At 34.9% G+C, this 21,416-nt stretch overlaps 1 protein-coding gene across 1 annotated transcript in view; it reads right to left on the bottom strand.

The window, feature by feature from the left end:
• Positions 1–16,967, bottom strand: part of MYO3A (myosin IIIA) — a 350,362-nt gene extending 333,395 nt beyond the window's left edge. Inside the window, exon 1 of the mRNA XM_043967196.1 lies at positions 16,876–16,967. The gene's annotated coding sequence lies outside the window, so the exon portion shown is untranslated. The remainder of the gene's footprint in view (positions 1–16,875) is intronic.
• Positions 16,968–21,416: the final 4,449 nt, after the last annotated feature.

Here is a 21,416-nt window from a genome sequence, read left to right as displayed (position 1 = left end):
GAACGGTCCTTTAAAGGGCACCCATTCTGACCTTTTAATTTTGTACATTAGGAAAACGAAGTCCAGAGTATTAAACTATTTTGTCCAAGGTCGCACCAGTGAGTGAAAGAGGCAGGGCTTTTGACTCACAAGTCAGTGTTCTTATTCTTCAGAAATTAGGCATTTATGGAGGTACATTGGCTCTTTCCCAACATCAAGATTTTTCCTGATTCTAAGATGCTGTGATTTAAGGTGATTTGACTCCACCTATATGTGAAGCACAACTGTTCTATATAGTATGCAATCCTCAAACTTAATTTATTTAAAAAGTCATTGATAATGGAAAATGGACAAGGGTTAGCAGAGAAAATTTCATAATAACTTATAATTATTCTAGCAATATTTTAAAATAATCAAATCAATTGAGATAAGAAGATCAACAGAGTATCAAATAACCATTATTAGGAAATATTTGACTTACTTGTTAAGTGGGGAAAGATAGCAGTTAAAAGCAACAAAAGTTTAGAATATAAACTCAGTATCTTAATATGAAGATGTAAATGGTTTTCATTTTATAGCTGATTATTCCTCAGTTTAGTTATTTGATGATTTTTGATTGTTTGAGATTGGTATTTCCATTTCACCCAGGTTGGAAGTGCAGTGGCCACTTGTAGCCTGATTCTACTAATGATGATCATGGAAACACTGACCTGCTCCATTCCTGACCTGGCTTAGTGTGCCCCTGTTTAGGCAGTCTCATAGCCCTCTATATTTTCAGGTTCCCCATATTTGTGCCAAAATTAATGTGGACACTGCTTGGTTTAGCCCTACTGAAGCCTAGAATATCTAAGCTCAAGCAATCTAGCAGTCTCAACCTCCCTGCTAGCAGGAATTACAGGTGTGTATCACCATGTCTAGCTACTTAATTATTCATATTTGTCAAGATTGTTAAGGATTTTAATAACAAGTACAGACACAATTGTACTTTCACTAAAAACAACTTATCTGATTCAATTTCTAGGTGATACAAAACAGGGAAGAATAGCCCACCCTGGGTGACAAAGCCAGGATTTGACAAATTCATGATTCAAAAAGAACTTGACAAATTGGTGCTTTGGGATGAATCTGCTAAGATGAAATGTACAGGGGCAACTAGGTGGCACAGTGGATAAAGCACTGGCCCTGGATTCAGGAGGATCTGAGTTCAAATCTGGCCTCAGATACTTGACACTAGCTGTGTGACCCTGGGCAAGTCACTTAACCCTCATTGCCCTGGAAAAAAAAAAGATGAAATGTACAATAAATGTTCAATCTTCTATTTGTTTTCCAAAAATCTACTGCACAAGTTTAAGACAAGAGAGGTGGGATTAGGTAACAGTTTTTCAGAAACATTAAAAATAATCTGAGATTTTTGGTAGAATGCAAACTCAATATGAATCACTAATGTGATACAGAAACCAAGAAAGAGAATGTGGTCTTGGGTTATGGTAATAGACCTAATATTGAACAAGGATAATGAGGTGACAATACTTCTATTATTTTTCTTATCCCCCTCACACATACCACATACCACCGCACCTCTTGATTCTCTAGCAGGGAATTCTATGGTGTTTACAATCCTCATTTATCATTCATATTAAAATCTAGCTGTTCTAGTATAGCAGATATTTCCTATCAGAGTGTGCATTCATGGTCACAAGTCAAATCTGGCCATTTGGTGAGTGGTTGGAACACAAAGGTCAGTAGAATGCTTATGACATTTGGATTCTTGCACATGGTTCCAAATACAACAGCTTCTGTGGTTTTGACATTTGGATTCATAAACATTATTAGTAGCGCTTTGCTCTGCATATATTGTTCATGTATGTTCTTATTTGTGATTGTGTGTGCTGAATGAAAGTGAAAGTCGATTGATCCCAGAGTCAACATTTTTCATAATTGCATTTTCTATCTAGAAATAATATTTCATTTGTGCTAAAAAGGACACCAATTGGAAGTCATTTCTAAGGGCAAATTTCTCAGATTATGAACATTTCAGATAAGAACTGAAAAATGGATTATCCATTGTTTTTATATCGAATTTTCTCTTCACTGTGCAACACTTCTCATATGCTTTCTGTATTTCAATTCAGGTAGATGATGAAATTAGATATTAATTATCTTATAACAAAACTATACTGTTGGAAGAAGTTTCTATATTTTCCACAAATCAAATACTTATCACAAATGGAAAATAGGTGGCACGTAGCTTGATAATCTCTTGCTCGTTTAGTTTTGCTCTGAGTGTTTTAAAAAAACAACAGCATGTAAATACTGCTCAAGTGGTTATCTAGTCAGTCTATTCCAACAGTCTGTGAGGAGCCATACACCAACTGAGCAAATGAAAATGCACAGAGCAACGAATTGTGTAAAATACTGAGGATACAAATAGAAGGTAGTCCCTGCCTTGAGAAGTTCACATTCTAGTGGGGAAATAACACAGAGAAGGTTTTGGCTCTCATTCTAATGGTCCTTAGAATGCAGTGGCAAAGCATGACAATAGTTTTTTTTTTTTTCCTACCATATATCAGGTACTATGCTAAGCACTGGGGCTACAAAGAAAAGCAAAACATTCCTGATTTCATGGAACTCACAATGTACAAACAATATACAAAGAAGAAAAATTGGCAATCATTTAAGAACGAAGGAATTAATATTAAGGAGAACCACAAAAGAGTTCTTTTAGAAAGTAGGATTTCAGCTAAAACTTGAGGAAACGAAAGAAACAAAGATGTGGAAGGAAACCAGGGAAACAAAGAGGCAGAGGTGAAGAGAAAGGGAATTATAGGTGTAGAGAGACAGACAGTGGAAAGACATGGGTTAGGAGATGAAATTTCTTGTGTGAGGAATTGCTTGGAGGCTGCTGTCATTATATTATAGAGTAAGTGGAGGAGAATTAAGTATAAGAAGCTTGGAAAGGTAGGAAAGACCAGGTTATGAAGTACTTTAAAAGCCAAACAGAGCATTTTATATTTGATCCTAGAGATAATAGGGAGCTACTGAAGTTTACTGAATAGGTGGTGGGTGACAGGGTCAGATCTGAATTTTAGGAACATCACTTTAATAGCTGGGTGGAGGATGGACTGGAGTAAGGAGAAACTTAGGAAGGGATAACAAAAAGATGATTGCTCTAGAGCCATGGGGGAATAGATTGATTTATTATTTATATTAGGATGGCAGTATTCATTGATCATGGTTTCAGATGTGGAAAGGGGTGGCCTTTCCTCTTATTCCCAATGCCTTTCTCTTGATATTTCCTTCCTTTTACTTTCTATACATTTTGTAATTATCTAGTTATATACAAGTTGTCTTTACTATTAGGATATGAACTTTTTTTGGGGTGAGGGCAGGGCAATGAGGGTTAAGTGACTTGCCCAGGGTCACACAGCTAGTAAGTGTCAAGTGTCTGAGGTCGGATTTGAACTCAGGTCCTCCTGAATCCAGGGCTGGTGCTTTATCCACTGCGCCATCTAGCTGCCCCTAGGATATGAACTTTTTGAGGGCAAGGATGGTTTTTGCTCTTTTTTGTATCCTTAACACTTAGCACAATGCCTAGTATAAAATGAGCAGTTAATAAATTTTGTTGACTTGGCTCATTGGATAACTGTACATACCCAGAGGCAAGCAAGAAGATGTCAGGATTTGAAGTGAAGCCTGAATGGGGCCAGTTAGATTTGAAATAGGGGCTTAGTAATGAACTCATCAATCAGAATAGTGGAGTCTCCAAGACAAAATTTCCCCAACTGAAAGTTCAACATTTCTTTATTCCTGATCACCACACTTTGGTTAATGGAACCCAAGACCATATCATAATGTTGACTCAAGTTAAGCCTGTATTCCACTAAAATTACCAGATTTTTTTCCAGATAGACTTGTCACAATTTTTAAAGTCTTAGTTCCTTAGTCATAAAAGGAGGATGATATTAGTACCCATTTCACAGATTTGTTTTGAGAACCAAATGAGATAATTTATATAATCCCTTGTGAACGAAAACAATATATCCATATTTATTATCATCTTGTACTTGCAAAATTTACTCTATAGTATCCACATGTATGATATATATGTATGAAATCCACATACATCAGCTTAAACAAAATAAACTCTTAAGGCTATGTTGGGATGGGGTTACTGTTACTTAAAATCACAATAAGTAACAAATAAAAATGTGGTGGTAATAAGGATGAGTTTGGCAGCTATTGAAATAACTGAGGACACAATTAAAAGATGCAACATGTAGTTGCCATACCATTATATCACTAGATATTATATTACCAAGAAAAATACCAGCAGTTTACCCCTCAAATAATTTTATACTTTGAAAAATTATTGATTTTTTTATAGTGGCTATTCCTGGCAAACAGATCATAAACCCTCTGTGTCTACTCTTCTTCTATAATTCTTACTCATTCTTCCTCCTAAATCTTTCCAAAATGAATAGATGATATTAACATAGTCAATACTAGGAGAACAAAACAGCATATGTGCTTTTCTGTATTTCATGACCATTTTTTTTTCTGATGGAATTGTTGTAGTTATGTACAAAGTACTTGTATTCATATGCAGTCCATTATATGTTCTCTACATGTAGACATGATAAATTATATAAATGAGAGGCATAATAATATTCTAAATAACACAAAGACCAGTTTTGTGTTTCTAGTAACATTTCACCAATAAATGCACACTGAAAGGCCCATTTCTTTTTTTTCATCAATATTATTAGCACTGTCATTATTTCTGTAAATAGTTGCTTGCATTTGTACTGATATTGTTCTTGTATGTATCTTGCATGTATTTGCACATCTAAAGTAATTTTATATAGAATTTCTCTTCCTCTTGGGTTTTATCCATATTATACCAAAATATAATGTACTTATTTTATATCCTGCAAGTTTGCCAGAATGATGAATTGTTTCCAACAATTTAATTGGCTCTTTGGGGTTCTTAAATATACCATCATATACTATGCAAAAATTGTTAATTTTCTTTCTTCCTTACCCATCCTTATTCCCTCAATTTCTTTTTCTTGTCTTATTACAATAGCCAACATTTTTAATACTATGTCATGTAGAAGTAGTGACAATGGACTTCCTTATTTCATGCCCTTAATTTAAGGGGAGGATTCTATCTCTTGTATCTACAGTGTCAGTTTCAAATAATGATAGCTAATGCTTTTAGATTTATACTATTTATCATTTTAAGGAAAGGTCATTCATTCCCGTATTTTCTAGTTTTTGTAAAAACATAAATAACCATTATATTTTGTCAAACACTCTTTCTGCATTTGTTGTTATAATTATATGGTTTTTCTTGATTGTTATTAATATTATGTTTATTGCTTTACTATTAGTAAACCAACACTGCCTTCTTCATATGAATACAACATAATCACAGTGTATAATTTTTATGATGTTGTTTTAGCCTCTTTGCCAATAGTGTATTTAAACTTTTTGTATCTATGTTTATTAGCAATATTGATCTCTAATTTTCTTTGTGTTTTGATTCTCCCTGATATATGTATCAAGATCATATTTGTGTTATACAAGGGATTTAATAAGATCTCTTTTTCTATTTTCACAATTTATGAAATATATATTTTAAATTTTTGAAAGAATTAATTTTGGAATCCATTTGGGTCTGTAGTTTTTTCCTCTGGAAATTCATTTATGTCTTAATCAATTTCCTCTTCTAATATTAGGTTGTTTAAATTATCTATTTTTGTCCTATTAATTTGGATATTTTGCACTTTTGTAAAAATTCATCTGGAATTTCCCCAATTTTATTAATTTTTTTTTATTTTTTTAGGATTTCTATTTTAATGTTTAAAATTAAAAAAAAATTTGTTGGTTTTTTAGTATTTAGTTGCATTCTCAATTCTCTTTTGGTTAACATAAGTGTTAACATAATTTTCTGCCAAAGAATTCTAGCAGAATCCTCAAACTTTTGGAATGTTTTCTCATTGTCATCATTATCTTTAAAGATATTTTCTATCATTTATATGATTTATTTGTTGACCCAATGAGTCTTTAGGATTAATTTACTTTGTCTCAATTGATTTTTTTTTGTGGGGTAATGGGGGTTAAGCCCTCAATTGATTTTTAATATATATTAGAAACCTTTTCTTTTCTTTTCTTTTTTTTGCAGGGCAATGAGGGGTTAAGTGACTTGCCCAGGGTCACATAGCTAGTAAATGTCAAGTGTCCGAGGTTGGATTTGAACTTGGGTTCTCCTGAATCCAGGGCTGGTGCTCTGTCCACTGTGCCACCTAGATGCTCCCAGAAGCCTTTAATTTTCATTAATTTTATGTCACTATAATCATTGGATTGTATTATGTATATTCTATTTCTGCTTTTCTGCATTTCTTCTAACGTGATAATTTTTTTTTTTGGTAAAAGGTTTGTACACAACTGAGAAATATATCTATGTGTGCATGTGCTTGTGTGTGTGTGCATGTGTGTATGTATCAGGGAGGGCTTGATCATAAAATAAATCTTAAGCTTGAAGGATAGTAAAGCAGTGGTTAAAAAGGGAAAAAGAAATAAGTTTATGTAAACAGATAAATAGAGAAGAAAAGTATAAGATAATAAAACAAGTAGATATATGTAACTATCATAACTAAATGTGACTAGAAGGAATATACACACCTGTGTGTATATATTCTTTTTGTTTTTACTCAATAATCAGAGGCGCATTATATCTAATATATTTTATAAAATTCTACTTAGATCCTTGGTTTCTTTCTTGTTTTTTTTTTTTAGATTTATCTAGGGCTGAAAAAGGTAAATTAATGCTCCATTATTATAGTTGTAGCATGCATTTTTCTTTGTAATCTATTTACTTTTTCCTTAAGTTTTAGACAGTATGCCATTTTGTGTGTATATATATTCATATATATTATTGAAACCAACTCATTGCCTATGTTTACTTTTATCCTGTTTCCCTCTTTATCTTTTAAGTTTATCTTTTCTATTGATTTGCCTGAAGACATTGCTGCTACTCTGTGTGTGTGTATGTTCAACTGAAGCATAATAAATTTTGATTCAAACTCTTATTTTATCTCTGAGTTTTTATGTTTCAAATGTCTTTCTTTTAAATAACACATTTTTGGGTTTTGCTGTCTAGTGAATGTCTAATGCTATCCATTGTTAACCTCATACATTTTATTGGTGAATTCATTCCACTCACATTTACAGTTATCATAGTTAATTGTATATTTCCATCCATTCTATTCTGTTATACTTTTCTTCTTTATCCTTCTTTATTTTATTACCCTTTCTTTTTCTCCTTTATTTCTTGACTATCCTCTTGCCAAGTTAAAGGGGTTTTTTTTTTGCTTATGATTAATCTCTCCCTGAATTTCCCCTTTTTTTGTACTTCCCTTTCCCATCTTTCTTTTCCTATCAGTATCCCTGGTGAATCAAACTCATGTGTGTATGTGTATTTTCTGTCTTTTTTTGACTAGTATAGATGAATGTGAAGTTCAAATTATGCCTGCTTCACCCACTTCTCACATGTTTGGATATAGTTCTATTTTCATAACCTAATTATGTCTTTTCTTTTCTCCCATTTCCTTTCATGTACCCTCTTCCCCTTCCAATTATTTTTAAAATATTTTGTTTAAAGCATAAAGCCATTTAGAGTTCTGTCTTAAAATTGATTTAATTTATTATACCTTATGACATCAGGAATCTAAAAATCAATCCTTTTAAAACCTTATTGTTTACATTAAAATAGTTAATTTTAAGTGCTTTCTGATTGTTCACTTGTTAATTATATTTTATTTTTTATTGACTTTCATATGTATAATTCAAAGTTCTTTTAGCTCTAGTTTTTTCCATCAAATATTTGAAAACCCTATTTCATTGAAGCTTCAATTTTTTCCCTTGAAAAATTATACTCATTTTGGATAAGTCAGTTAATTTTGGTTGTAAATGTTGTTTTTTGGAATATTTCATTCCATGTTCTTTGTATCTTAAAAGTATAATTAAAACTTGGGTGAGTGATTTCTTGATATTTTAATTCTTTCCAGCTTCTTGTAGTATTTTTTCTTTTGCCAGAAATCTCAGGAGTTTTTTTTGGGGGGGGGTGAGGCAATTGGGGTTAAGTGACTTGCCCAGGGTCACACAGCTAGTAAGTGTTAAGTGTCTGAGGTCAGATTTGAACTCAGGTCCTCCTGACTCCAGGGCCGGTGCTCTCTTCACTGCACCACCTAGGTGCCCCCTCAGGATTTAAAAAATGATATTCCTGGAAATTTTAATTTTTATGGTTTCTTTCTATTTTAACATTGTTCTCTTGTCCTAATATATCTGGGAAATTTTATTTAATAATTCCTTGAAATATGATAGCCAGTTTTTTTTTAATGTGGATATAGATTTCAAACAATCTTATACTTTTATACTCTTTGACCTCTTTTCCAGGTCAATTGTTTTTGATATGAGAGAGTGTACATTTTTTTTTCTATTTTCTCATTCTTTTGACCTTGTTTTAGGTATCCATATTGTGTCCTACAATTTTCATTTGATCCTCAAACTTGTCAAACCTTAAGACAAGATAAGTACCAAATGGGTATGTAACCTAGATATTAAAGTTCATATTATAAACAAATTAGGGAAATATAGAAAAACAACTATCAGATGTATAGATTAAAAAGTTCATGATGAAACAAGGAATAGGGATTAGAGAAGATAAAGGGGATAATTTTGATTACATAAAATTTAAGGAGTTTTTGTACAATTCTCAAAGTTAATATGAAAAAGGAATTAACTGGGAAAAATCTTTGCAGCAATTTTTTTGCTATTTTCTCATCTTTGAGATGTGTAACAAATGGATTCAAACTTATAATAAAAAAGAACTATTCTCCAATTGATAAATGGCTTAAGAATAGTTCTCCAAGTAAGAAACCCAGGGTATCTAGAGCCAAGGAAAAATACTCCAAATTACCAATAATTAGAAGAAATGCAAATTAAAGAAAATCTGATATTCTATCATATACCCACAAGAGTGGCAAAGATGACAAAAATGGGAAAATTCCAAATATTGGATGGGCTGTAGAAAACCAGTCATATTAATGCACTTTTGGTGGACTTCTGAATGGATACAGCCATTCTGGAAAGCAATTTAGAATTGCACATAAAATTACACACAAAAAACTATTAAATGGAGTAAGCCTTTTGACTTAGCTCTAACTCTGCAAGACAGGTATTTAAATGATATTTAAAAAATGAGACAGGGGCAGCTAGGTGGCTCTGTGGATAAAGCACCAGCCCTGGATTCAGGAATACCTGAGTTCAAATCTGGCCTCAGATACTTGATACGTACTAGCTGTGTGACCCTGGGCAAGTCACTTAACCCTCATTGCCCCACAAAAAAAATAAATAAAAAACAAAAAAATGAGACAAAGGTCACTTATATACAAAAATATTTATAACATCTTTTTCTGGTGGCATAAAAGGAAACAGGGGATGTCCATTCACTGAGGAATGGCTATATAACTTGTGGTAATTTTCACACCTAGCTCAATGTTCTAGGACTCCTCCAACTCCTCCATTGTACCCCAGGAAGCTTATTATTGAGAAAACTTCATCATCCTGCAAGATCCCATCAGCCTTGGTACTCCACTTCATCATTCCCTTGTACTCTAATTGAAGGGTAGAGCCATGAACACTAAAACCTCTATTTAAGTAGGGAACTTAGCTCAGACATCTCATTATTTATTTGGCTATACTACTCTGAGACTTCTCTACCATACCCTTATTAGATACCTTCTACTTCCACTTTTCAGTTTCTTTTTGTGTGTTGTCTTTCCACATTAAGTTACAAAGTTCTTGAAAGCAGGCATTTTGTGTGTCTGTGCTTTCATGTGCATGTGTATATATCCATAGTGTTTGGCACATAGTAGGCACTTAATATTTATTGGCTACTGACTATTTATTGACTACTGAGGTCTATGAATGGGATGTAGTACCATTTTTTCTGTAAGAAATGAGGAAATAGATTATTTTGAAAAGACATGGAAAGACAGAGTGAAGTAATCATAATGAGAAAAAAATCTATTCTGTGATATCACTTTTATAAAATGAAAAATTTGGAGGACTTTTAGAAACTAATTGAGAATGAAATGAGCAGAAATAGGAGGAAAATGTATGTAATAACAACAATTATAAAACCAACTTTGAAAGCAGGAAGAATTATGATAAATACAATGACCAGTCATGATTCCAGAGGCTCAATGATAAACCATGATGTCCATTATAGAAGTGACATATATGTAGCCCTCACATGTATGTGTATTATGCATATTTTATATGTGTACATATATATATATATATATATATATATGTTTGTATATAATCATTGAGGGAGTTTGTTTTGTTTGACTATTCAAATTTGTTACAAGAAAATTTCCCCCCCACTAGGGTGGGTGGGTTGGGGGAAAAGAAGAGAAAATAGATTTCTTCTAATTTAAAAAAAAAAGAGAGGTGGAGGGGGTTTCGTACAGTTGTGAAATGTTGCATGTACTATCAGATGAGATCATTATTTTATTGGTTTTCTCAACTCTTTGCATCATTTCAAGAGACTTCTCACAAAGTGAGAATAATCTGTAAATTTTTAAAGTGTATAAGTAAAACACATCAATAAAACGTAAAATAAATCAAACAGCAGCAGCAGCAACAAAACCCATAGGATTCAGTAACATTAAGAAAGTCAAGTCATTTTTTTTCCTATAGCATAACATTCACTGCTTCCTACCTGATAGGTTAGTGACCAGAACTGATTGATAGATATGGCAACACCCACAGGAACAATACATTGTAAAAATAAATCAATGCCTAAGTAAATTAACAAAATTAACCTTATGTAACCATAGGCATTCAAACATTAATCTTAAGTGCCTCCAGGTTGTTCCTGATGACTTCACAATTTTTTCTCTGAGCCCTTGGGTTCAAGGAAGAGAGTATTCCACTAAAAGTCCCATTCATCCATGCTTCTGCTTCCTTAAAAGGCTATTGGTTTAGCTCCAGCAATCCTTTGTCATAGGGCAAAGTATTATTTGACTCTCATTTATGACCATTCTAGCTCATTCCTCTCCAAATATACTCATCTCCCTCCCAAAAAACACCTATACCTTTTCCCCCTCTAGTCTTATTGGATTGCCATTGCACCTGAAATTTCCATGTTATTCCCACTATTTGGTTGTGATGGTACTCAATCTGTTAAAATTGAACTATTTCTGTGAAAAAACACAATCAAACATGCCAGTACTTTAGCTCAGATTAATTTATTGAATTTGCTGATCAGCCACTGAGTAGAACCTTGAAGGAAGGATGGACTTTGGACAGTAAGTTTAGGAAGAGGGTAAGATCGGGATATAGCTCTAGGCCAATCACTCTTAAAATGTGGGCTGGATATGCCTTGGGGACTCTGAAAACCTTTCAGGAGTCCACAAAATCAATACTATTTTCATAATACTGTAATATTTTAATTTTGAAAATAATAAATATTGATAGATATAGCTAACATAACCAAAAGTTCTTTGGGGGATTCTCAATAATTTTTCAGAGTGTAAAGGGGATCTGGAGACCAAAAAGTTTGAGAACCACTGCTCTACAAAATGAGGCACTGCGAGGTGGATCCCTTCCTTTTACTGGGGTGTTCAGGGGAAATAGGAACTGAATAGCCCAGAAGTAACATGAGAGACTCCCATCCTAAGTGGATGGGAACTAAAAGGAAAGAGGACCCAAGAAAGACTAGAGAGGCCCTTCATAATTTTTGGGGTCCAGTCCTACTTGAAGAACAAGTCTGCTTAAATGAGAAGCCAGTCAATACAAGTTTCTGCAACATCAGAAAAGAAAATAACTGGAGGAAATCCATGCTCTGACTTCCCCTGTTGACAAGATAATTGACAAGGTCCTCTGTGCCAAATGCTCCCTCTAGTGCACCATCCTGGTAATGAAAATGTATCAGATAATGCTGGAAATGACTCCTGAGAGAAAGGATGGTTTGCTCTTCCATTCAGCCTGTATCAGGAAAGCCAGCACGTGAGGAAGTGATTTTCTAGTATTTTTACTTATCTAGAACTTCAGATTTAGTACCAGAGCCCAAGGCTTAAATAAACTTACATGGATTACCAGTATCAGTGAACCATCTAGCTCAAATTATAATACTTATAATCCTAAATGTAATTTATAGGATCATAGGATTTAGAAGGGACCTTGATAATAATATGTTCCAAATCTTTCATTTTACAAATGAAGAAATTATAGCCGAGAAAAAGGAAATAATTTGTGCAAAGTGAAATTATAGGAAGCTACTATAGGTATAGTGTTGGACTTGGAGTCAAGATAACCGAGTTCGAATGAGTCCCTGGTACTTACTAGCTGTGTGATCTTGGGCCAGTCACTTAACCTCTTTCTGTCTCCGTTTGCTCATTTGTACAATGGGGATAATAATAATAGCATGTACCTCCCAGGACTGTTGTGAAGATAAAAGGAGATATTTGTGAGGTTCTTTATAAATACTATTAGTTAGCAGAGCTGGGATTTGAATCTCAGTCCTCCAATCAAAATCCTGAGCTCTTTCTATTCAGTCACATTGACTTAAATGATGTTTTTTAAAGTCAAGAAACACTGTGGCTCAAGCAGTATCCTTGCACAAAAGGTGCAAGGATATATGTGCATGAGTTTTAGTTTGTGACTATATGTTCACACATCTGTGTTGATATGTGTGCCTCAGTCACTGTAGGTCTCTGTTTCCTTCTTTCCATAACTATCTGTTGAATATCTAACATGCGCAAGACAGTATGCTAAGCCCTGTGCTTTCTCTAAGGAGTTATTCAGACTGATGACTGAATCTCTCTGTAAATGGATGACAACTTCTAGGAAAAGGATACATAGTCAATAGTGCTTGTACACAGAAAAATACATACTAACTTGAATCAATGCAAAAGAATAAAGGGAAGAAGAATACTCAAATACTAATTACAACTATTTAATGGTGATCTTCAGGCTGGTCATACAGAAGAAAGATATCTGATCAAGACCTAAGTATTACAATATGGCTGGGGAACATTGGGAAATGCTACCTTTGAGAATACTTATTTTGGAGCCAGAGGATCTGGGTTTGAATCTTGGTCCTGTTACTTAATGCATGTGACTGACTTCAGACAAATCATTTAACCTGTGTGGATCTCAACACCTGTAAAGGGAAGAGGGCAGTTTATAAGATCTCCTCCAACCCTAAGTCCGTGAGGCTCCATTGCATTTTCCTTTAGTAAAAGGGCCAGAAGTGAGAATGGCTTATATTTGATGGAAAACAGAATTTACTATGAGGAGAGAGAAGTACAAACATTAAGAGCACTATCAATGAGCAGCTACATTTATGTGCAGAAGGAGAATGCAAGCCCTATCTTATTCTTTTTGTCCACAGATGGATAACAGCAACATCATTAACCTAGAACAGAAAGGGCCACAACTGCTCATCATTCCCCTCCCCGAAGAGGGTCTCAGAGAATGAGATTTGGCTTGCTGAGTCATAGTATAAGATATAGGCTTAAAAAAAATTCAGTTTTATTTTGTTGTCAGGTCTTCATTTTCTCCCTATCACTTCTCCTCTCCCCAATATTAAGAAAACAAGAACAACAAAACCCCTATTACAAACATGTAAAGTCAAAACAAATTTTCTCACTGGCCATATCCCAAAATATATACCTTAGTCTGCCCTCTAAGTCTACCACAGCTCTATCTGGAGGTGGGTAGCATCATGAGCCTTTGGGAATTGAGGTTGGTCACTGAGACATAGACTCCTAACTGTGATGAAGTTCAGTAAGCTTTTACAATCCAGTAGGAGATAAAAAGTTTTGACAAATGCTAAAGCCAACAAAAAAAGCTAAAAAAAACCCCCTTCAATTCTTTAAAGGGCAAAAGAAAGATCAAGGCAGGGACTAGACTCTTTCTAGGGACAGATGGGAAGAGGATACTTTATGAGAGAGAGGACTGTGAGATCTACAACTCTTATTTTGCTTATATTTCCTCAACCAAGAAAAATAATTTGAAGAAAGAAAATGGACAGCAGGGAATTCAAAACCAAGACAAATGATGAGGTGGTAGGAACCACTCAGTGAGTTCAGTCACCTAATTTGAAGTATTTGGGGTTTTGTTTTTGTGGGGCAATGGGGGTTAAGTGACTTGCCCAGGGTCACACAGCTAGTAAGTGTCAAGTGTCTGAGGACAGATTTGAACTCAGGTACTCCTGAATCCAGGGCTGATGCTTTATCCACTGTGCCACCTAGCTGCCCCCTAATTTTAAATATTTGAAAGGTCCCACGGAAGGGAGATTAAACATATTCTGCATCACTCTATAGGGTAGAACTAGGATCAATAAATAAAAATTACAGGGAGGGAGATTTCAGTTTTGGGGCTGTTTTTGGTTTTTTAGATTGGGGTGCCCTATTTTGTCCAGGCTGCAAGTTCAGAGGATACTCAGGGTCCACTCCTATTGCTGATTGACAAAGGAGTTTTGACCTACTCCATTTCTAAACTGGGATGGTTTGCCCTTCGTTCAGCAGCACTGGAACACTCAGTGATATTTCTGGTTCACATAAGGAGTATCAAGAGCTTAAGTGACTTGCCCAGGGTCACAAAGGTAGCACATGTCTGAGGTTAGATTTGAACTCTGGGCTTTTTGACTGCAGGCCCAATGTTCTATCCATTGTGCCACCAGCTGTAGTTCCTTCTATAGATCAAAGAACAAGTAAATTGCAGAACCATTTGTAGGGGGCTCAAACCCAGTTCTTTTGACTTCAAATTTGGTGTCCTATTTTTTACACCACTGTGCTTCTCCCAATCGTTTATTTTGTTCTAGATAGTTTTAATTCATTCAGACTAGGTTGCATTTTCATCTTTTAGCAACTAAAGCTGGAAATATCAGTCTTGCATATCTATAAAAATAAAATGACTGAGAAGGATTGTTTTTAACTCAAAAAAGAACAGCAATGAGTATCTGATTAGTCTGGTAAGCATTTAGCTAATTTTACATTTGATTTTGATTTAACTTTATGTAGTGATTTGTCTTTCAAAAGAATATTTTTTTTCATTTATAAAAATTCCAAAGTTAAGGAAGAGAAGTGCTTCAAACACCACCAATAGATCATTAGCATTCTAGGACTTGGAGCCAACTGCCATGAAACAAATTAAGAAGCACGGTAGGGAAATTGCTACATTTCTCTTGCAATCAATCACTTGGAATCTGTGATCAAGCAGAAGGCCATCTTTAACTGGCTTTCCAACTAGAAGAACAAGGGAAACTAGGAATGACTAAACCCAATATGCCTGCAGGTATTTGTTTGGAAAACCAACTTCTTGTTGTGCAGTGAGTGGTTCTTATCCTGGGGAGGGGTGATTTATATGTAGCTCCTTCAGTAAGTAAATATACTTCCTATAGAGTGCATAAATAGCATATATCATATTTTAAAATTTCAAATGTACATGATGTCACTGAATAACAGAACACAAGTTAATTTAAAATCTATTAGTTCACAGTAGGTTTTTGTTCTTAAGTATTTGCTTTTAAAATATTGTATTGATGAATTTTGTCTTTACAACCTAGTTATTTCTCCTATCCTCTAGGTTGAAAGGAAAACAATTAAAGCAAAAACCTTCTAACAGAGATTATGAATAACAAGACAGAGGTCCTTTCCTGGTAGTACAGAAAATATGTATGATAATATTCTGTCTTGTTAGTCTCCTCACTTTGTTGATATGAGGGAGGAGTTATACTCCATTATCTCTTCTAGCAATATATTCATTTGGATCATGTATATAGGCAGGAAATAAGCTATTTATTAAGCACGTACCATGTACCAGTCACTGTGCTAAGTGCTTTACAATTATTATCTCATTTGATCCTCACAACAACTTTAGAAGGTAGATGCTATTATTACTCCTGTTCTACAGTTATAGAGATTGAAATAGCCAGAGGTTACATGACTTGCCCAAGGTCACACAGCTAGGAAATATCCAAGGTTCAATTTTAACTGAGGTTTCCTTGACCCCAGGCTCAGCACTTTTTCACTGACCTACCATGTTTCCTATTCTCTTGGTTTTGCTTATTTGCTCTGCATTAGTTCATATAAATCTTCCCATTTTCTTCATAATTCCTCATAGTCATTTCTCACTGTGCAAATATTTCCCAATACATTAACATGCCAAAGGTGTTTTTTTATTTTATATTATATTATTGTTTATATCGTATTGTAGTTTATAATTCTTCTTTTGAAAACTGTTCATATCTTTGATAATTTATCTATTAGAGAATGACTCAATATAAATTTGTGTTAATTCCCCACATATACTACATAGAAAATTTTGTTGGTGATATTTGATGCAAATATTTCCCCCATAATATTGTTCTTCTGTTTTAATCCTTTCCCCATTGATTTTCTTTTTCCAAGATCTTTAACAAAACTTTGATGTAGTTAAATGGTATGTTTTATCTTTTATGATCTCTACCCCCTATTTGGTTAATACCTTTCAACAAAATCATTGTTGTAAAAGGCAGATTTCTCATTCTCTTAGAATTTTTTTATGATGTGGCCTTTTATATTCAGGTCATTTATCTAAAATAATATCTGTTTCAATTTTTTCACAACCCTCCATTTGTCATTTTTCTTTTCTAATATGTTAGCTAATCTCATGGGTATGAGGTGGTACCTCAGAATTATTTTAATTTGCATTTCTTTAGTCAATAGTGACTTAGAACATTTTTTCCATATGACTATAGATAGCTTTGATTTCTTCTTCTGAAAAATGCCTGTTCATATCCTTTGCCTTTATTTCTAAGATCTTAATAATTCTTACCTTGCTTACTAGGCTCCCAGTCTTGTTCTTGATCATAGTAAACTGTGGACTTCTTGGCTTCTTAGTTGGCCTTTTCTTGAATCAGCCCCAGCACTTTCTAACTTCTTCTTGAATTTAGGGTCTTTTCTGACCTGACATTCTCCAGTCCCAGCTACCCTACTGTTAAGAGAATTGGGATGTTATAGACAGTGGAGAAATAATGATCTTCAGGTGTTTTGATTTGCATTGCATTGCTGAAGAAACAGCTGATAAAAACAACAACTAATTGTGCAGGAATTTCTGTAGGGGTATTTGGGATCCCAAAGAATAGGTAGGGATCTGAGGCACATAATTTGGTGAAGACAGAAATGGATCATTATTTGGGCTTGTGGCTAGTGTGTTGTTTCCATAGAATGTAAGCACTCTGAAGGGTAGGACTGCTTCAGTTGCATCCCCAGTGCCTAGCATGGTACATGACAATAGTAGGCATTTAATCAAAGTGTATTTATTAATTGATATTGATTAAAGATGGCTTTGGACAGAGCAAGGGAAGAAATAAATATAGAGAAAGTGATGGAGAGACAAACTTTGTGATATGCTAGAAGTGTTCATGAGTCCATGTTAATCAATATCATGTCTCATGTTATTACTGAGCAAACACATACCATGGGAATAATAAATACAGGGAGCAAGCAAGGGTGAAAGCATGATGTCAGATCCAAGCTAGATTACCCATGTGAATTGTATCAGCTGAGCTGGTTTATGGGTCCCTTCCCCTAGAACTACCACAAGCTATCCTTGTGCTGGTGGCAGTATTTTATATTCATCACTTATGATACCATAAAGCTCTACCAGCAGGACTACAAAGATGATTTTTTGCTTGGTCAGTTAGTGAACAAACATTTACATGCTTACTAAGTTCCAGGAACTGTGGTAAGCACTGGGGACACAAACAAGGTAGAAATATGGTCCCTGCCCTCAAGGAGCTTATATTTTAATGGGGGATATAATTTATAAATACCTTTATACACATGGTATGATATATGATCCAGTTTAAATACAAGGTAATATCAGAGGATAGGCACTAGCTTTGAGTTACAGTCAAATATCTCGTTGAAAGTATATTGGTAGTAGAGTAGAACCTGGGGAAGTCAATACAGTAATTCTAGCTACTGAATGAAGTGGGTGGTTCCTAGGAACCAGGGTTTATATCTCCTCCCATTTTTCAGGGACAGTGAGAAGATACATTGGCTTCCTTGAGCAAGGTCTCTAGAACTCAGCCCTCTTCTGAGAAGAAAGGAAGGAAGAAGGAAAGGGGGAAGGGAAGGAGGAAGGAAGGAAGGAAAGAAGAAAAGAAGCAAGGAAGGAAGGAAGGAAGGAAGGGAGGAAGGGAGGAAGGAAGGAAGAAAGGAAGGAAGGGAAGAAGGAAGGGGAGAGAAGAAAACAAATAAACATTCCTGTATCACATAAGTACAGCTTCTCTTGTTTAGGCTAAATGGCCCCATTTTCAAACAAACAAACAAAAAAGAAAAAAAAGAAAAATGCCCCTATTTTCTTCAACCAATTTCCGTGGCATGGACTCAAACCCTTCACTATCCTGGTCATTCTATATTGGATACTCTACCTCATCAACATTCTTAAACTGCAGCACCCAGAATTTAACACAATTTTCCAGATGAAGAATGATTAGAGACAAGTGTAGTGAGACTATTACCTTTTTATTAATGGAAACTATCCTTTTCTTAATGACATCCAAGATAACACTGGCTTTTTTGCTCCCATTTTACACTGTGAACTTATATTGAACTTGTGGTTGATAAAAACCTGCAGATCTTTTCCACACAAACTGCTTTCTGACCATGTTTCTACCCCCTCCTCTACTTAGGAAAGTGATATTTTAATACAAGTGTAAGCACTTATTTTTATCCCTGATGAATTTCACTTTATTAGACTCAATTCAATGTAAAGAACTTGTTGCATCCTGATTGTGTTATGCAATACATTAGCTATCCCTTTTGGCTTGGTGTCATCTCTAACTTTGTTGAGAATGTCACGTTTGCCTTTATCCAATTCTGATAAAAATGTTAAAGACCATAGGGCCAAGCAAAATCATGGAGGGGTTGGGGTTTATATCACTGGAGATCATCCATGTTGACAATGATTCATTAATGATTATTCTTTGGGTTTGCCATTCAACCAAATCTGAACATATAAAATTATACAATTTTCTTCTATAGTTGTCCCCTTTCAGCCAAAATATATGAGATACTTTATCAAAAGCTTTGCTAAAATCTAGGTAAACTATATCTACATTCCCTTCACCTACCAGTTTAGTAACTCTATCAAAAAGTATTTCTTTTTAAAAATATGATTAAATTATTTTCATGTATATTTTTCAATCTTTTAAAAAATAATAAACATTTTTATTTATAGTTTTGGGTTCCAATTTTTATCCTTCTTTCCCTCCCTCTCCTCTCCCCTCCCTGAGGTAGGAAACAACCATATATGGGTTATACATGTATGATTATACAAAACATTACCATATTTGTAATTTTGTACAAGGAAACTTGATTAAAAGAAAAAAATTAAAGAAAGTGAAAAATAGCATGCTTCAGTCTGTTCCCCAAAAAGTATTTCTTTATACATAGAAGAAAGGTTTTATTTCATTTTGAAGTAAGATTGCTAAGGCAATTTACTTACTGAATGAAATATCTAGTTTTTTTGCCCTTTTAGTTCCAAGTCAAAATGCGTGTAAGTTTCAGTAGTTTAGATAGCTGGTTAACAATCTATAAATAAGCATTTTTAAATGCCCATGATGCATCAGGCCCTGATGAGACAAAGATAAAAATAAAGCAGCCTGTGTCCTCAAGGAGCACACATTCTATGAAAGGATATAATACATACTTATAAACAAAAGTAATGTAAAATTAAGACAAGGTCCTTCAGGAGGAAGGGCACTAACAATTTGGGGGATTGGGAAAGACTTCATTTAGAAGTGGTACTTGATCTGAATATTAAAACAAACCTTAGGGGGCAGCTAGATGGTGCAATGGATAGAGCACTGGCCCTGGATTCAGGAGGACCTGAGTTCAAATCTAGCCTCAGAAACATGACACTTACTAGCTGTGTGACCTTGGGCAAGTCATTTAACCCTCATTGCCCTGCGAAAAACAAAAACAAACAAAGGAACAAAAAAAGAACCCAAGCAAAAAAAAAAATCCCCCCCAAAACAACAAACAAACAAACCTTAGTGATTCTCTTAGGTAGAGGAGAGGAGGTAATACATTCCAGGCACGGGAAGGATGGCAAATGTAGAGACAAAGACAAGGGTGATGAAAGGCCATTTGTGAAGAATGGCAAAGAAGCCAGCTGAGCTGGGTCATAGAGTAAAAGAAGATGAGTAATAGGGAATGAGCCTGAAAAGGAAAGTGCAGGCCAGGTTGTTGTTTAGTCATATCCGACACTTCATGACTCTATTATGAGGTTTTCTTGGCAAAGACGCTGGAGTGTTTGTTATTTCCTTCTCCAGTAGATTAAAGGAAACAGAGATTAGATGACTTGCCCAGGGTCACACAGCTAGTAAGTGTATTAGGCCATATTTGAACTCAAGTCTACCTGACTCTAAGCCCAGCATTTTATCCACTGAGTCACCTACCTCCTTTTATATAAACAGCCAAGCAGGTAAGTGGTTTTAACTGAAGACCTGAAATGAATATCCCATTTCTCTAGCTGATTCTAGAATTATGGTGGATTTGGAATTCAGTTGGAATATACTCTGTTCTTCAAACTGCATAAGACATGAGGTGAGAAGCAAACTACAAAATGTCTGCCAGCTTCCACCCACACACATTTCTTAACTGACATGCCTGTTATCTTAATTATTACTATTTAAGGCCAATTCATGTCTGTGTATTTAGCGTCTTGGATCCTGGAGGAGGGAAACCTAATTTCCAAGCTTTCAATTAGAGATCAGCCAAAATGAGTCACGGAAAAAGAGAAAGGAAAGTGGGGAAATAGATTAAGTACATCTTTTGAAAAAATATATAAAATGCCAAATCTTTATAGTCACCATCAATCTTTCTTCAACCTGCCAGTATATAATACTGAATAAACAGCAATAGAAAAACCAAAATCATATTAAATATAATTCTGCCTCTCTAGGGATCAGAAAAAAAATCATAGTAATGAATGATTAAAGAGCTAGAAAAGAGGGTGGGTAGGAAACTGGATTAGAGGACATTGATCAGAAGGTACATGGGGATGAGCCATGACCATCCCATGGCAGATGCATAGAGCATTCAGCTTGTACCTTGGCTATTTATGGCTGAGAAATGTGCGTTGGGTTTATTGAGTCACTTAACCCTTATTGCCCCGCCCCCCCCAAAGTCCTTAAACTTCTATTCTTACTCTCTTCTGAACATGTAGTTTGAAACCTTGACAACTCTCCCTTGCAGTTCCCATGGGGTATGTGTGTATGTGTGTGTGTGATTCTTCTCCTTCCCCAGCCAGTAGTTATAGCAGCAAGAGCTTGCAATTGTAAAAGTGAGCCTGAGGGGCAGCTA

The sequence above is a fragment of the Dromiciops gliroides genome, chromosome 5, assembly GCF_019393635.1.
Source record: "Dromiciops gliroides isolate mDroGli1 chromosome 5, mDroGli1.pri, whole genome shotgun sequence".
Lineage (NCBI taxonomy): Eukaryota > Metazoa > Chordata > Mammalia > Microbiotheria > Microbiotheriidae > Dromiciops > Dromiciops gliroides.
Note: the sequence above shows the minus strand (reverse complement) of the source record. Positions and strands in the feature narration are given on the sequence as shown.